Below are 10,549 nucleotides of genomic sequence, written 5' to 3'. Positions count from 1 at the left end.
ATACATCAACTGTGAGCTTGGTAGAAGTCAGTGCAGAAGGAAACAACGATACACAACATTGATTGAGTTTCTGGCATCTTGAAAATGCACAAAATCCAAAACTGGGGGAAAAACACTTTAAAAATCCAGACAAACAAAAGTAAGTGCTCCAGACTGTCAACTCTTACTGCTCTTGATGTGCATAAGGCTTACTTATTTCCCTTTGCTCTAACATACTCAGACTCCAAGTGCCTGAACATAATGTGGAGAGTTAAAATAGAGGAGTGCCTCAATTCCCAAAGAGCTTTACATCTGTCAGTTTCAGAGGAAACCATGGTATTGCTTTAATGTGTGTGTGTATGTGCGCGCGCCTGCACACACTTTTATTAAACATATGCTCCCAGCTACATTCCACTTGGCAAGATCACAAGTACGTAATAGCTACAAGCTGTAAGGAAAAAAAATAAAAGAGAACTTAACCAGTTTTTTTTTTAAATAAGGTAAATAAGACCTCCTCAGCTACTTTAAGCATTCATTTACACATTCTTTGAGTGTGCACCCTAGCTTTTCTTCTGTCTCTGGGTCTCTATTTATTCATTCTTGCCCAAAGATGAATATTGCAATGGTACATGATGCAAACATTGGAAATCTGTGTTTACATTTGTGTTTCCAAATGAATATGTTAATAGTGTTTAATCAGCAGCGATGTTGTTTTATATCAATGCTTTGTGCCACATACAGCCCCACTGATAATGTTGTGATAACCAAAATTTTCCCCACATCAAAACTTGGAGATGATCCCAGTTTTTTTGAACAGCCGTTTGATTCCACAATATGATGAAATCCTTTAATCTTCCTTAGGATTATGTCTGTGTTTTCAGGAAGCATCAAATATCCCTTTTGTTTCATTAAGGGGTGGTGGGTGGGGGGAGGTTTGAAACCGCTTGCAGGAGCTCAGAAATTTTAGTATTCCAAACAAGCTCCCGAGCTGTCCAGGGGAACTTGCGGGAGGGACCTCCAAGGTTGGTGATGCTGTGGAAGGAAATGGCTGCAGGCTGCTCTGTGTGTGGTTTGGGGATACTCTGTGGAATCCAGCAGCCTGCTGGCCAGAAAAGCAGAATCCAAAAGCAGTGGAGTAAGATGGAGGTGGGAAATGACACGCTTCTCGTCACGAATTTACAAAACATATTTCTAACCTGCGAATAATCTAGCTAGAAGAAGATAGGGCTCGCACAAGACTGGATCAGCTTCTGACCCTACGCAAAGGGGTACTCTGCAGATGAAGTATGTCCTCTCTCTCTCTCACTTTCTGGCAAATATATTTCCCTACTCAATCTGGGCCACCACAAAGACAGATAGAAAGTGCAGAGACTTTTTTCTTTTGCATCCTACTGCAAACCAAAAGAACCATAGCATATTATTTAAGGCCTATCAGTGAATGCAGAAAAGTATTATACTCTTAAGGCACACACATATTCCTTCTCCTCTCAAAAAAAAAAAAAAAAAAAGGCAAGAATAGCAATCCCAAACTCCAAACTTCCTTTTTTAAAATAGAAGTATTTCTTATTCTTTGTGTATGTTCAAAGTTGGGAATGCTTCCCCCCCCCCAAGTGAGTATGTGAGAACCCTGCTGGGCTTTTTTTTTTTTTTTTGACAGAAACATGACATACTTTTTAAGGAATACTGTCATCTGGAAAACAATCCACCCTTTGCATTTTAACTTTGTTAGTATCCAGATTCTCTTTAATGCTGCTTCTCTCGCAGGACATAAAACATTTTGGTTCTTAAGCACTTATGAGAGGTACACTTGAGATGTACAGATAGCTTTCATTAGCACTAATGGGAGTTACGCTTCTGCACCAGGAGAGAATAGAGCCTGAAGATTTTAAATTATTCTTGATGCAGATCTTCCAGATGGAATAAATTACTAGGGGTGGTTGGGGGAAAAGGTCTAAATATCCCCTAAAGCCATAGTTTAATAGCAAAGCTATACTTCTGCGGAACGGAAATGGAGTCAACAGTACTGGCTTTGCGCCTATCACCATGCTAAGTAGCTGATATTGACTCTTGGAAATTCTTTATTGAATTAGTACTGCACTTGAATTCTATTATTTTCCAAAGGACCTGAGAGATAGTTCTCTGTCTTGAATAGTCCACTAAAATGGACTCAGTTGGTGCAGCTTTCAAGGCCATTTATCTTAAATTCAGTAATTTCCAGTTGGCAAGCCTAATACCAAGATCTTTATTTTTGTTTCTTAATTACCCCTTTTTTGAAAGTAGTGCTCCCTATGTCTTTCTTTTGGGGGCATATCTTTTACTTTCTTGTTTTAAAAATGTCTATATTTTATTTTGCTTTGAGAATTATTGCCCACATCTCCGAGATCACTGGAATTGTTTCCTATATTGTTCATTGTGTGACATATCTTCTATCTTCTTATTTTAACGTTGTTACATTTTATTTTATCTGAGACTTTTTCGCTTTGAGAATTATTGCCTCCTTCCCACCACCAAAATAACTGAAAAATTGGAAGAATTTTTGCTATGACCTAAAGAGTCATTTCCTTTATTTCATTTCCTGGAACAGCACCGTCTTCCCTTGAAATTTTTCTTCTATCTTCCAGTGGAAATCAAACATGGTTTTTAAGCAATCCTGATTACAATGATGGGTAGGAAAAGGGTAAGGCATAGGAGGAAGACAAGATGCCGTCGGGAGAAGACAGGAAGACGGGAAGATGAGATGACTGCTGAGAAACCAAACTGGCTGGGGAATTCACCGCAGCTCAGACCACCTCTGAATCATTCAGTATCCCAGCATTCACTGGACTCGGAGAAGTGAGGTAATGCCAATCACCTTAAAAGAGACTGTAGTAGATAAGCCAGATAGACAATTCATGAAAATACAATGGGAGATACTTTTTCTAGAGTGGGATGGTGGTGCCTGCTATACAGGACACTTTTTCAATATGACCAGAAGCCAAATGAATCATCAGAAAGTTGTTCAGCCTTGAGGAAGGTGAAATAAAAGATAATAAAGGATATTTCATCCAAGTCAGGTGATGCCCAATGAATCATACCTGCTCTACAATAGGGTAACCTATCTGAGGAGTTCACATGCTCCATATTCCCAGTCACTCTCCCCAGGGTAGGCTGGAAACTACCAAGCTCTGGGATGTTGGCATCTTTTTTTTTTTTTTTTTTTTCACATCTGACCATCCTCCTTTGTTTTTTTCAGTCCTACTTTTTTTTTTTTTTTTAAATATATTGAGGCCTTCTTTAGACATGATACGATTCAATTGCAATGGCTCTTGGTTACCAAATTATAATTACCTTGGTTTCACTTTTGAGTTTTTCTAAATTCTTTAGATTGGTTAAAATCTACAGTTACAACCATCATATGCATTTTTCTAGTTCAGAAGGCACATTCACTTTCTTCAGTTTCAAGTTCAGAGACAGAGAATGCCTCTTTGTTAATCATCATATACTGCCACACATCTGCATTATGATACTCTAATAATTTTTTTGAGTCCTTATGATGGACTGGATACCGTGCTGGTGTTATATGAAGCTCTAAAAACAGCCTGTTTTTACACAGATGCTAAGAAACTTTCCCCAAACCTTAGAGGTATACAAGAATGAGAGTTGGGTTCCATAGCCGGGTCTTTCTGGCTCTTTTCACTGTGTGCTTCAGCCTCCCATACTTTGTTTTTGTGGTTTTGTTTGAAATTACTAAAACGGAAAATGGCATTAAGGGCAGAAGAAGACACTGTTTTACTATTTTCTTTCTAGTTCTTTCTTGGGAAACTAATGCCATCTATTCTCTGAACCTTATGTTCATTTTAACTGTGTCCTAGGATTTGGTTAGTATCCATGTCTGCAATCAATTAAAATGCAGTGGGAAAATTATGAAAAGATAAGGATGAAAGTTGCATATTTCTAAGTGAAATAGGCCAATCTGGAAAGGCTACAAACCATTTGATTCCAACTATATGACATTCTGGAAAAAAGCAAAATTATGGAGACAGTAAAATGATCAGTGGTTGCCAGGGGCAAGTAGGGAGGAAGGGGTGAACGGGCAGAGTACAGAGGATTTTTAGGGCAGTGAAAGTGCTCTGTATGATACCATAATGGTGGATGCATGTAATTATGCATCTGTCAAAATCTATGGAATGTACAATACCGAGAGTAAGCCCTAATGTAAACTACAGACTTTGGATGATAATGATGTAACAATATAGGTTCCTCATTTGTGACAAATGTACCATTCCAGTGGGGATGTTGGTAATGGGTAAGGTTCTGCATGTGTAGGGACAGGAGGTATATGGGAACTCTCCCTTCTGCTCGATTTTTCCGTGAACGTAAAACTGCTCTAAAAATAAAAGTTATTTTTAAAAAGTGCAGTGGAAAGTAGCAAGAGGATGTGGGTATTCTTTGGACATGATGCTTGCTCCCTCTTTGAAGTAGATGTAGCACATCCAGTTACACAATCATTTCTCTACCCTCATCACCTTCCCTTTTCTTCTTCCACTCGCCCATCCTTGTCCATTTTCCTCACAAAACCTTAAGCAGAGAGTAAAGCATCTTCGTGTTTGTATGTGTGTTTGATCTGCAATTGCGAAAGAAGGGAAATATGATTAGCGTTTTGTTTGAATAAAGGAAAGAATCACTTTGGTTTCTCCACTCTCTCCAAGTCAAGATTTCCTTCGTAGAGCTGGAGATGGTGAGGTGGGTTTGGAGGGGTAGTAGGATAAAAATAAAATTCTTGAAATAATTGTGAAGTGCTACATTCTTGTCACCTGGTATTTTTCTCATAGTATCTGTCATATTTCATAAGCATTAATCATCAAGAACTACAACTCCTGGGAAGGTGCTTTTTTTCTTTACCCCCCAAATAACCCAGTCCTAGAATTTAAAGTCTTTATACGACATTTTATGTGTCAAAGATCGCAGCTTCAAAAATCCATCAAATCGGACAGCTCCCACTGTTCCTGGAAAGGAACATTCGAATATGAGAACAAGCCTAATGGCCTCCCTTGCTTTTAAAGAATATAAATGGACAATTCTTCACATGCACAGTGCTAAAATTAAATTCGCAGCATGGGGTGGCAAATGGGAAAATAACGACATGAGACCCTCAGGGTGCCTGCTCCTTGCGCAGCGGGGAGGTGAAGACTCAATGGGAGGCAGAGAGGAAAAAAAAAAATAGGCTAGGCCGTCTAGACAGTGTTCTCTCTGGTCGGCATGGGAGAGGCGGTTGGGTAGCCCTGACACCGAGCTGCAAGTACAAGAGGATGGGACAGTGGGAGGAACAGGCAGGCTTGACTTCAAGCTGTTTGGTTTGCATATGGCCGCCAGCTGGCCCCCTGTCAATCCACCGCCCACACACTCCCCTCCCCATCCCGGGTAAATGTCCACTTTGGAATGTAGTCTGTCAGCCGAAGCCACTGGACATTGAATAGTTGAACTGTTCAGACAGAATTTGTTCCAAGTATAGCAACCAAAAAAAAAAAAAAAAAGCAAGCAGAGAATGATGTAGCGCTCTGATGAGTCTTTCCTTTATTGAGATACTGTATTTCTTGTTTCTCAATGGTGGAATAAAACTGACCTCTTAGGTGAAAGATGGTGAAGGATATTCCAGGATAGACAAGGACGGATTTGAGGAGAGACCTGGAATTTAAGTTCATTTTAAATTTGAATTTGAATTTAAATCTCCCCAATTCATTTTATTTTATTTTTTTTAAGATTTTATTTATTTATTTGAGAGAGAGAGAATGAGAGATAGAGAGCACGAGAGGGAAGAGGGTCAGAGGGAGAAGCAGACTCCCTGTTGAGCGGGGAGCCCGATGTGGGACTCGATCCTGGGACTCCAGGATCATGACCTGAGCCGAAGGCAGTCGCTTAACCCACTGAGCCACCGAGGCGCCCTCCCCAATTCATTTTAACCTAATTGTTTCCAAGAGCTGCTGTGGGTTGATGGGGATCAGGAGGAATGCTTGCTACCTCCACAATACTGTTTTAGCTACGCATAGCATAGTTTCTTCACAGTTTAGAAAGAATAGCTGAAGAAGTGGAAAGAGAATTGTTCAAACAGGATTTAATGAAACAACCCGCCAGCACCTGCATTCCATGAGAAGTACTAGAAAATTCTGTTTGTGTGAATGAACGTGTGTGAATGTGTGTGCATTTGCGTTTGGTGAAATGATTGAAGAGGAAGCATGCCAGATAAATGTGGTATTTATGTTGGTGGACTTTTTTTTAATTTAAAATTCCAATATAGGTAACATATAGTGTTATCTTACTTTCTAGTGGACTGTTTGTTGAAAGGATAATGGCTGTGCACACATTTGTAGAACTAGTTGTCAACATTTTCACTAGTGGAAATAAGACTGAAGATTTGGACATTTTTAAAACATGGCTTTTATCATTTTTTTCAGGATCCATGTGCAGGAAAAAAACTGGGATCATCCCCCAGTCAGAAGCCAAGTGCCTATTCATCTCAGTTCTGAATATATCAGTTTTAGAAAATCTCTTTTACACAGGAATACAATCCAAGAGCAACCTTAACTTCCTTCCCCCAGGAATTGTTTTGAGATCCATAGAAGAGGGGGCTTCTGTAGTCACAAATAAACAGATTTACAAAATACAATGGAGAAACAATTCAAGTATATATTTTGAAAATAAGGGGAATAACAGTAAGCATAGGTCAATTACAAATCTAACCAGAAATACAGATATATATTTTAAAACCAGAGGACTCATACTAAACAGGTGAGGTGTTCTGATTTAGATATGCATTTGACAAGAGAGGGAGTCACAGTATTCATTCAGATGCACAAAGCGAGAAAGGTATTAAAGTTGTAAATCATTAAGGATAACTTTTATTAGTTGAACTTTTAAGTTTCAGGATATGTAGCGTAAAGGTGAGAGTGTGTATATGTGGATTTCCCTTAAACCATCACACTGAACATTTTTAGGCTGGCATAATTTAACTTCATAATTTTAAATAATTTGGTTTCTTTTTCTCCCCGTTTTAAATCAGTGGATCAACACTACTGCTTTATTTTAAATGGTGGCACGGAAAGCTCAGGTGATTTGTTCCAAGTCACACAGTTAGCCGGTTTCAGAAAGAGTGTTAGACATTGAGAGAAGCTATGAATGGAAACTCCATTCTGTTGCCTCAATTATTAGCTAAGCCATCTTGTAATCTCATGGTTTACTACATGTGGGGCTAAGTGCTCATTGCTTAAATAAATGAAAGTGACTAAAAAGTGAACATGACTATGTTGGAGGAAAGTCCTAAATGTCTTTAGACAAGAACTGGTACCTTCAAACTTTGTGATCTCCCATTTACGCAGGTTTAGACATCCAGGAGGTGGCAGTAGTGAGTAACGATGACGCGTTTGGACGCATCCCGGGCTGAGATGATGTTTTTCCGAAACAAGAGGGAACTAAGTGGCTCAGATGTGGCAGAAACATGAAGACATCTAAACAAATGAGAGACATTTTTCACAGACTGATAATGTTAAAGTCAGCTGGAGGAGGCTACATCTCCTCAAACCCTAGATTGTCTCCTTGATTCATTGGAACAATAGGACTATTTTAAAATATGACATCATGGAGACATTTTCTGAGATCTGTGAGAGGGGAAAAGCATGACAATAGGATTAGTCAGGCCAGATTAGTCTCATACTATCCTTACCGGAGTGACCAGCGCAATTTAATTCAATATTGTCAAATGGTCAATCTGATTACACTTGATTGATTGTGCGTGTGTGTGTGTGTGTGTGTGTGTGTGTGTGTATTTTGCAGGAGCACTTGAAGGGAGATGCTGATCAATGTATTTCTCTGTGGGAATTAGCCAGCAGGTAAAAGCACTAAAGGAGAGGGTTATATGTGATTGTGTGTGTTAGTTATCTATTCCTGTGTAACACATTGCCACCCAATTTAGAAGCTTATAACAACCTAACCAATTATTATCTATATTTAGAAGCTATATATATCTATATATCTATATTTAGAAGCTTATAACAACCTAACCAATTATTATCTTTCTGTAGGTTAGGAGTATGGGAACAGCTTGGCCGAACTGTTCTAACTTGAAGTTTCTCATGAGATAGCAGTCAGATGTCAGGTGGGACTACAGTCATCTGAAGGCTTGACTAGTTACAAAGGTAACTAACTCATATGACTGGCAAATTGGAGCTGACTGTTGGTGGAAGGTCTCAGTTCCTCTCCCTGAGGGCCTCTCCATATGGCTGGTTGACTGTCCTTATGATGTGGTGGCTGGTTTCCACCAAACTGAGCCATTCAGACAAACCAAAGCTTCAATGCCATTGATAGCCTATCCTTGGAAGTCATGCTGTCACATCTGCCTATACTTTAGTTATGGGATAGACCAGCTCTGATTCATACAGAAGGAGACTAACACATGGCATGAATGAATACAGGAAGTGAGGATTGTTAGGGGCCATTTTGGAGGCTGGCTACCACAATCTATTAAGAGAACTTCCCTTTCCTTTTGAAAGTATTGGGGTAGAACATGTTTTCGCTGGAAAGTCCTTGTGAATACTTGTCATCAGTTGGTGATGTTGAACCACAATATTTATTATATGCAGGAGCACTGACAGAAGGTAGAAGTACATTGGGATTACCCTGTGGAATAATTATGGTAGAATTACTACCAAATAGTGGTAGGAGAGAAGACACATCTGCCCCCCAATCATATTATCACATTAAAAGAGCAAAACCAAACACAAGCAAACAAAACAAAAAAACCAGAATGACCCTGAAATGGCTAAAAAAATTGTGGCTACCTTTTTGTATTAGAGACCAATGTGAAAAACCTGTCCTTTTTTTGAAAAATCTATATTGTCTATCTCAAAAGAGACAGGAAGAAGCTTGAAGTCTGCGGACATTCAAAAACATGACACAAGTGGATTGCCAAGAGGCTTTTTTCTGTTTTCTGCCAAGTACCTCAGTGATTGAACTGTACTCCTCATTTGAGTTTACTGTATTATTGAAACTGTCCCAGTGCATTAAATGGAGCCATTTGTTTCTCCACATGGGCTGTTTTAGGTTGGCATTGTACGTGGCTGGCCTATGTTCTGGTATGATGACTAACTGGCCTGAACTTGGGTGACAAAGACTTGGGAGGGGAGTAGTGAGGGTTTAACGAGGTGTCAATCCACTATTGCTAGCTTCTTCCTCATGATTTCTTGCCCTAGGTCTCCATTTATCAGCCATCTCAACTTCTCTGCTCATTGGCTCCTGCTTGACATCTAAATCACAATTTGGGTGACCAAAGGCATTCTGATATGTAAACATTTCTTTGACCGAGTATGTAATAAAAATAAGTCCCATGAGGGATTCTGGCCACTGAGATTGATTGGAAACTATCCGAGGGCTGTATAACTTGTGGTATTAAAAATAATTTCTAATGTGTGAGGACTTCAGAAATGTTGTAAGAGAACTCTGTAAATACAAGTTGGATTGATTCATGGGTGAGTAGCAAAGCCAAGCGCCACAGCATTCCCTTCTCTCTAGATCTGTGCTATAATGATATCCAAGATCCAAACTATTTTTTGTCTTGTAATCTACTCAGATTCTTGGCATTTTAGCTACTGTGGCATAGATTCGAATTGCCCATCCTAATATCCATCTCTTCTGAGAACTCTAAGGCACATGATTGTACCTGGGCACATGATTGCCTGGAATAAGGACAACATTTGCAGCTAGGATGGTCGTATGCCTAAAGGTCTAGCTGAAGGGATAGAAGTGGCAGTGCATGACAGTTTCTGGGAAACCTCATTGAGATAGGTTGTAGGTGTGCTTTAAACCTGCTCCTCCCTACCTGCTTCCTGTTTAGAACTCAGATATGATGGTTGGATCACCATGTTGGACCAAGCATAAGTATTCATAAAGTGGAACCGAAAGCAGCCCAAGTCCCAGGTGATGATGAAGCCACCACATCAGCTCTCAGTTGCCTATCCTGGACTTTATGTGAGAAGGAAACTTTCCATTTGTTGGAGGTAAGTTACTTTGGTAGTTTCATTTCTGGATCTTTGTGATGTCTTGCACAGAAAAGTGGTCTTCTAATATGGTGGTAAGCACATGTCATGGCCAGTCCCTTTGTTAGCTATGTAGAAATAACAATAGCACTTCTCACGTGATAGTCAGAGATATGTTGCTTTAGTAGCATCACAGGGGAGAATCATGAACCTCGATGCAGTCTGCCTCCACAGAAGCTCCAGATGCTGTCACTTCTGTTGCCAAGAAAGCAGCTGCCTTCCTGATTCCCTGTTGGTTCCGGTACACATTCCTGGGTGATTCATCTTGGGACACATGTGTTCTTTCTGTGCCAAAATGAGGAACACCGATATTGACTTTTGCAATTCATTTATGTTTTCACATATGTGAGGTCATGGAAAGTTTTTGTGACACCTGTTTTATGGCATTATGACTTCAGTGATAAAATGGTAATTTTTTTCAGATGAGAGGATAACAGATATGGGAATCAGGGATCTATATGGGACCAAATGAGTCCAATTTTTTTGCAAAGAAAAGATAGAAAACA

General features: G+C 39.6%; 1 non-coding gene across 1 annotated transcript; it reads right to left on the bottom strand.

Annotated features, from left to right (window-relative positions):
• Positions 1 to 1,293: 1,293 nt before the first annotated feature.
• Positions 1,294 to 1,423, bottom strand: LOC112824712 (small nucleolar RNA SNORA31). The gene has a single exon (XR_003208511.1). It is a non-coding gene; the product is annotated as a small nucleolar RNA SNORA31 (small nucleolar RNA).
• Between the last annotated feature and the right edge of the window lie 9,126 nt (positions 1,424 to 10,549).

The sequence above is a fragment of the Callorhinus ursinus genome, unplaced genomic scaffold (genome assembly GCF_003265705.2).
Source record: "Callorhinus ursinus isolate GAN/ISIS: 27379988/994484 unplaced genomic scaffold, GSC_fseal_2.0 scaffold9, whole genome shotgun sequence".
NCBI lineage: Eukaryota > Metazoa > Chordata > Mammalia > Carnivora > Otariidae > Callorhinus > Callorhinus ursinus.
This window is presented reverse-complemented; position numbering and strand designations above follow the sequence as displayed.